We start from the raw sequence: 8,246 nt of genomic DNA, 5'->3' as shown, positions 1-8,246 counted from the left end.
ATGTTTTTGCTGGCATTTGTTTGCTTGTTTGTTTGTTAACAACATCACTCATAAAGTAATGAATGGATTTTGATGATTTCTTTTACACCAAAACAACAGATTAAATTGTGGTGCTGATCTATGACATAACCTCTATACATGAATGTTTTAAAAGATTACTATCTATTGTGAGTGCTGGTAAGGCTGCTGACTGTATGTGAAGCCCCTTGAGGCCAAAGTGTACGGCTGCACTGCTGAGCACTTCCAGCACATGCACAATTGAGGAAAGATCTACTCAGTGCAGTCACAGCCAGGCGAGAGCCTGTTGGCAGACATTTTGAAGCAGCTGTTATCATTTTAATCTGTAATGTCATTTTATTTCACAATTTTTTTCAGGAAACACCATAACCATTTAAATTGAGAATATGTGGTTAGGCTAGCCAGGTAATGCCAATTTAAAATTTGTTCTGACATTTTCTGAGATGTGCGTGCTCCTTATCTGACCAAGCTAGTTTTATTAGCAGCAGCTACATCTCGTTTAGTTTCCACTTTCAGAACCTAACGAGCGGTACAACCCATGCTTCCCTAAACTGTCACCCTGCATGACCTCACAGGTTAACGCAGACCATCCTACTTTGTTTTTTCATTGTATTTTGCACTGTCGGGCTCAGTTTAGAGGGGACAGGGGCTGTGTTCCTCTCACACACACTCAACTTATCAGAGGATGTGAAGGATCACTCTATAGTTAATGTGACATCTTCACAGCTTTGCCTGCGGTCCACTCACTGAAATCCCAGTTTTGCCTCTAAACCAACATGTGAATGTTTATCATTTTCATCACATAACTTTCTAACTAATAAAGAGATCAGTGTCATTCCAAATGCAAGCAGTAGATTGTAATGGTCAGGAATTCATATTATGAAGGTCAATCCATCAAAAGTATTCTTGCTTTTACGGCATTATGCCATTATGAGTGGCCCTTGGTGCAGTGGTTAGTTCTGTTGGATCACATCAAGAAGGTTCATAGTTCAAATCCAGGCTGATCTGGTGCCTTTCTGTGCAAGTTCTCCCTGTGTTGGATATTTCGGCTTCCTCCCACGGTCCAAGGACATGCAGCTTAGGTTGAGTGGCAACTCTAAATTGCCTGTGTGAGTGAGTGTGGGTGTGTGTGGTTGTATGTCTCTAAGTGTCAGCCCTGTGATAGACTGGTGACCTGTCCAGGGTGTACCCTACCTCTCACCCAATGTCAGCTGGGATTGGTTCCTGCCCAGTCCCCCCCACCGCCCACAACCTTATTCAGGATAAGCAATGTAAATAATGAATGGACGGATGGAAATGCCTTTGGCGGAGGTTTGCGCTCTCTGAGTGCTCTCTAGTTTTAGTTCTGTGATTTTATGAAAGCCAGATTGAAATATTTTGAAAATGTTCTCCCACCTCTTGGAATTAGTTGCTTTGAAAATAAAATACAAGGTCTCTCATGCAAAGGATTGGAATATTACTCATTATATTACAAATATACTACAGTATATGTATTATATGTGTCTACTGGAAATCTAAGACTTTAACTTTATATACCTAATGTGCTACTTTATATGTATTGTATAAAGCTACAGTAAATGACAGCTGCTGTACTGGCACATGTATATTTTTGTTTTATATGAATTAGGCTCTAAAGTGTGTTCGACCTGCTGAAAGACACACAGAACCTCAGTCAGCACTACACAGACTGCAAAAAATAAATGTAGATACAACACATGCTGTGTAAAATTGTATGTTGCGGGTTACATCTACAGGGAACACTGCTTGTGACCAATTTTCTCATTACCTGGTACAGCTCAATTACAAAGCTGAGTGCTTGAGCTGATAGTGGTCCATAAAACCTATTGGAGGTCCTTTGTGGTTTTTCAAACATAAAGTGTGTCTGCATAAACAGATGCCACTTTTAAAGCGAAAACATCTGCACATCTTAAACTCGCTGGATCTCTTTCAAATTACTTGATGGCTTTGGGAGTAACATGGGCTTCAGGAACTCTAATGTTTTTAATAACATCCAAATGGCCTGTCCTTTACTGGCCGGGTTCAAATGCTGTCCCATCCCAGCCGAGTGGATGTAGACAAGGTCAGGTGGTTTTCACTGCTGCACAACACATGCGTGCACCTTAATGGCTGCTCAGAGGATAGTGTTTAACTCATTAGCTTGGAAACTACTCCTATAGTCCACTGCTTAATTCAAAACACATGCATAGAAGGTCAAAAAGAAACTGCAATACTGAAATGATTAAATGTGAAATGTGTTGTTGCTTGCAAAACACTTCAAAACATTGCACACGGCTTCACTGTTGAGTTTAGCGACACAAGACTTGCATTAACAAAGTGATCTAATCGTGTGCTGTTCTGCATGTTTACACATATCTCTGCTCACTAATCGGATATGAGGTTTCTTCAAAGTTCAGCCCCCGATCGCTTCATTAGTGTGAAGCTGCTCTTCCTCCAGAGCACACAGCACTAATACCATCTCCCCTCAGACACAGCGCTGCAGCCCAGAGTGGCCTCCAGAGGAAGCAGCACCATTAAATATTAATGCCATGTGTTTAGAGGGTTTTTATTTCAAACTGTAGGTTTTTGTCAGCATCTTATGTAGTGTTCCTTAAGATTGAGTCTATGTGGAAAATGGGTTTCCCGAAGCTTTATGTAGCATTGTGCCCTCAAAAGAATTTAGGCCTAATGGTCTTTCTGTGTTTTAATACTGTCAACATATTAACTATGATTTTCTTAAGTAAATGCAACATTTTTAAGTGGGTGAGAGTACCACTCTGTGCACATTGCTGTGTCCTGTGTAGCTGTCACGAGGTGAAAAATGTCTGGGTGCATTTGAGTTGATGTCGCTTCAAATACTTGAAGCAGGTGTTTCTCATAAGCCCATGTTTCAGTTACATTGCAAAGCATTATTACAGCAAAATATGATGATGTCTATAAAATAACAATTATTTCCACCAAATTATGACATTAGAAGTAACCATAACAAAACATTTTTAAGTTCATATCATATCATCATACCTTTATTACTGGGCTACTACTTTACATCAGCAACTGCAGCAAGATACGTCTAAATTTATTAAAAGTTTATCAAGAAATTTGTCATCTGTGCTAATTTTTTTGTCATTTGTTCTGTTGTCCTAGTTTACATGCCATTTTCACAATTACCACCTCAAATGAACCTGACCTCACTCTTATACAGAAAATTGGTGTGTGTGTGTGTGTGTGTGTGTGTGTGTGTGTGAGCATCATCCTCAATTAGGTCAGGGGCATTAATGGTACAGAGGAAAACGAACACTCCCCACACCATCCTCCAGGAATTGCGCCTGACACTACTGACTCTCTTGAATCTATATTTGGGCCACATGCATGGATGTGTGTCACCCAAGACTACCCGCCTACTGTCTGCTACAGAAAGTAAAGTGAGTTGTGTGCCCATGGGCTGAGATTGTCAAGGCACAAAGGGAGCTCCCAGCAGGCACTGCAAAAATCAGGCCCTGGGCTGCTTTTTATGATACCTTTCAATCAGCGGATGATTCCCAGCTGAAATGACAGGTGATTTGACTCAGCCTCCAATTAATGACCTCATTTTAACAATTAAGAGCTGAGGAAGAAGGGGAAAGCCCTGCAAAAAGACAGCAAACAGAGCCAGGGGCGGGTTTCGATGCCTTGATAGTACAAGGCACTAGCTATCTCAGACTGTGAAATGTGACTAGAGCTTGTCATCCCAGCTCAGGTGACCTCTCCTTCCTTTAATCAGGTAGCATCCTACAGGGAGAGCACACATTGGTGAGGCTTGGCAGGGAGAGAGGAGGAGGAGGGTGTGGCTGGAATAGGGTGAAGGGGTGACAAGAGGGTGGCAAGGGGATGATGGAGTGCATCAAGCTGTGTGTACACCCCCACTCCACCCACTCTTGCCCCCACCCCCTGCAGCATAGAGGAAATTAAAGAGCTGTGAAACAGGAGGAGAAGAGGGGAGGAGGGTGATTTAGAGTGTGGCGCAGGGGGATGGGGACCCAGTGCATTGGAGTTAATTACTGAATAATGAGGAACAATTTATTGTGTTCTTGTTAGAGACATCAAAATGGTGCTGGATACTGAGCATAGAGAAGAGCATGGCTCTCTCACTACTTGTGCATCAGTTGTGGTGTTTAACTCAGAGTCATTAAACAGCCCCCGCCTTGCTTTGTCTTATCTTATAAGGTGGGGGGTGTTACAGGTCTTCTGGGCTGATGAGGGGACTTATCACATTGCCTTAAAATAGTCCCAGCTTCCTCCAGACCCATAGAATTTATACTAAAACCTGCACTGACTCGAGTTTGGTCTCTTGTTTTCAAGGTTTGTGCTGATGATGTACCCGACACTAATATAATCAGTTGCTATGTCTGTCAAGCTTTCCACTTTGTCCTGAGTATTTACAATAATGGTATCAAATTTACCATTCAAATATCTTACTAATTTTTGAGACAATAGGATTTTGATCTGAAAGATAGAGAAAAGTGGGCTTCTAATTTATAGGATACAAACTAGTTAATTAACATTAGTTCTGTGAGTTAGTTGACAACACAGACTTTGCTCTGCCTGACTTTTTAATGTGTCCAGCTGACTCACTAATATTTCTAGATGACTCATGTTAAAACAACAACCCTTTAGTTAATGTAGTTAATATGCTAAGTGGTGGCCTTAGATGTAAGGCTGGATGACTACTGTAGCTAGTTAGCTGGACATTCTAACAACTGCAGTTTACATATTAGCCACAACATTAAAACCACCTGCCTAACATTGTGTAGGTCCACTTGTGCTGCCAAAACAGCTCTGACCCATTGAGACGTGGACTCCACAAGACCCCTGAAGGTGTCCTCTGGTATCTGACACCAGCAGGTCCTTTAAGTCCTCTAAGTTGAGAGAAGAGGTCTCCAAGGACCGTGCTTCTTTCTCCAGTACATCCCACAGATGCCCGAATGGATTGAGATCTGGGGAATTTGGAGGCCAAGGTAGCACCCTGGACTCCTTGTCACGTTATTCAAACCAATCTTGAATAATTTTTGCAGTGTGGCAGGGCACATTATCCTGTTGACAGAGGCCACTGCCATTAGAGAATACTGTTGCCATGAAGGAGTGTACTTGGTCTGCAACAATGGCTAATGTCAAAGTAACATAATATCCACGTGAATGGCAGGACAAGGTTTCCCAGCAGAACATTGTCCAGAACATCATGCTGGCTCCACTGGCTCACCTTCTTCCCATAGTGCTTCCTGGTGCCATCTCTTCCCCAGGTAATGCGAGCTAACCTTTGCTCCCAGTATGCATCATTGAGCCTCGGGCACCATGACCTTGTTGCCAGTTCACTGCTTGTCCTTCCTTGAACACGTTTCGTAGGTACTAACCATTGCAGACCAGAAATACCCAATAAGACTTGCTGTGCTGGGGATACTCTGACCCAGTCATCTAGCCATCACAGTCTGGTTCAGGTCAAATTCACTCATATTCTTGCATTTACCCATTTTTCCTGCTTCCAAAATATCAACTTCAAGAACAAACTGTTCATGTGAGGCCTGATACATTGCCTGGCCCAATTAAAAGTTGCACCTGTATAAATGTGTGCAATTTAATGCAACCTTAACATCTATTTTTATGAAGCTGAGAATCCATTTTTGGTGAAATTGTCATGAAATTGTCATGTCTCAACACATCTCATTTTCTATACCGCTCAGTCCCAAATGGGGTCACGGGGGGGCTGGAGCCAATCCAGCTGGCATCGGGCGAAAGGCAAGGTCCCCCCTGGACAGGTTGCCGGTCCACCGCAGGGCCAACACACAGACGAACAACCACACACACACACACATTCACTCCTACGGGCAATTTAGTCACCAATCAACTTAAGCTGCATGTCTTTGGACAGTGGGAGGCAGCCAGAGTACCCGGAGAGAGAAACTGTCATGTGAAATGTATAATTTCAATATGTTTATTCAATCACATATATATATATAAAACCATCACCACTTACTTTAATGAAATTATGATTTCATTTCAGTGCGACTATGTTTTTCATATGGACTAACCTAAAGCCTTAGAAGCCTGCTGTGTCTAGTTACTTTTGCTAAGCTATGATTGGACAACCACTGTTTGAGGTACATTTATTTCCTCTGTCCCATCTCTGTAAATCATCTGGGTAAGTCATTCTTACAGTACAGACATTTGATCAGTGTCACTCCCAGAATGTCTTGTTCACAGTTATGAAATCCACATGCTTACAGATTACTCATGCAAGTAATAATTTTTAAATATGCTTTTATACTGGAGGAATTTCCTTCAAATAATTCTGTCATACTCACTGTAAGCATGGCACTTCTGGGAGGCAGCCAGAGTACCTGGAGAGAGAAAGTGTCATGTGAAATGTTTGTCTATGGTGTTTACTGCCTTTCTTGTACTTAGTGCAACTTCATTTATCTGGTAGGAAAATGAAAAAGCAGCACCGAACTGCAACTTATTTACTTGATTCTCCACCACAGAAGGGTCAACTCTCTCCGCTCATAACAGCAAAGTGTCAGACTTGCTATCAGTCCTGAGCAGAGTGTGAAGTATCTCAACTCTTTGATGTGTTAAATATGAAATCTGACCACAGAACAAAGCAGCTGTCAGCAACCAGCATGTGTCAAATACAATCCACACCAATTATTATTGAGTTTCTGTCATGCATACATCTGCTGTGCAGACACTAAGGTGTGCTACAGTATCACTGTGCTAACTAAGACTTCAGACAGTCTTCAAAAATAAACATCACAGGCTTCAGTTGTCTCCATCAAAAGGCTGCTGCTGATCATCCACACATACACCCTAAGATGCACCTTTTGTCCAGGCAGAGAAAAGGTTAAATGGTTTGGTGATGTATTAGGCCCAACACTATATCATGACCTCGAGAATATGACTTTAACTTTGTCAGAGGTTCTCCATATTAACAGCAACACAATCACTGGATCACAAACCACACACGGTAAGTTATGAGAGTTACATGCTGTGTCTCTCATGACATTGAGGGAGAAAGCGAGAAGGTGCTTGCTGAATGTGTATCCATGCTGTGTTGCCCAAATAGATACGTTCCTTCTGAGAGTTATGCAGCCTTCGGAATGATCCTGCTAGACAGATGAGTGCTACTTGAATGTTAATGAGGGCTCCTTTAGACACGCATAAATTAAATGATTAGATGTCTGCAATCATGCAAGGTCCTTAGGTGTCCCCTATTTATGGCATTTGAAATGTAGCTGCCTTTATTTACGACATGTCTCCCCTGCACAGGCTTTGCCACCTGAGCAGCCTAACGCTTTACAAAGACGAGTTTTTTAATGACCTGCAAATGAATCACTCTGGCAGAATCATAAGAGAAGCGGAGCCCTCCCCCTTTCTGAAAACAAAAAGGGAAATTGTGCCATCCACTGAAAAAGCTCACCCTGTCTGAAATAAAAGCCGTGCCATGAGGAGTGAGGGATGCAGTAAAACATGTTTGTTTCAGCAATGCTGCTTACTGAAAGATCTGCTGTCGAGCCTCGGACAGGGCCTCTTAGGACGGCACAGTCTTGGAACAGAGTCACCTCACAATGAATCTTCGTCTTTCTCAGTTCACATGCTTTTCATTGTCGTTTTCTACTTACAACAACAGCTATTTTCATCTTCATGATTGCATTAATTACAGCATAACTCATGTCTCTGGGCTCCAGTAGTGTTTTCCCCATAGAAAACAGCATGTCAAGGCTTCAACAAAGGAAGGGAACAGTACATATACTCAGCTGGCACTTCATTAATCAACACTGGAAATCAGCATGGCTTGACACTTATCTAGCTTGCACCAATTCTACTACAGAAGTTGTATTTTCTTTAAATGATTCCCATCTCATTCTGAAGGTTTTAATGAGATTTAAGCTGCATTTACATTAATGTAAAAATCAAAGTGATGCCACCACACAGATCCAAGCAGAGCTCAGTGTGTAGACATAAAGCTCCATGATGGACAGGCAGTAAGTGATTGTGATTCTATTGACGCGTCAGGCACATTTTAAAGACTTCTCGGGGTCCCATGCAGACCCTTGAGTAGCAGTAATGACTAGCACCTAAGTTATAGTCATCCACTCATAGGGTCAAGTGAGGGTTTTTTGTGTTTCTGTGGTGAGAGAGAGAGGGAGAGAAATTTTTTTCTTAAGATTCTTGCTCCCACCCCCCCCCCCCACCCACTCTCA

The sequence above is a fragment of the Monopterus albus genome, unplaced genomic scaffold (assembly GCF_001952655.1).
Source record: "Monopterus albus unplaced genomic scaffold, M_albus_1.0 scaffold18.1, whole genome shotgun sequence".
Classification (NCBI taxonomy): Eukaryota; Metazoa; Chordata; class Actinopteri; order Synbranchiformes; family Synbranchidae; genus Monopterus; species Monopterus albus.
Note: the sequence above shows the minus strand (reverse complement) of the source record.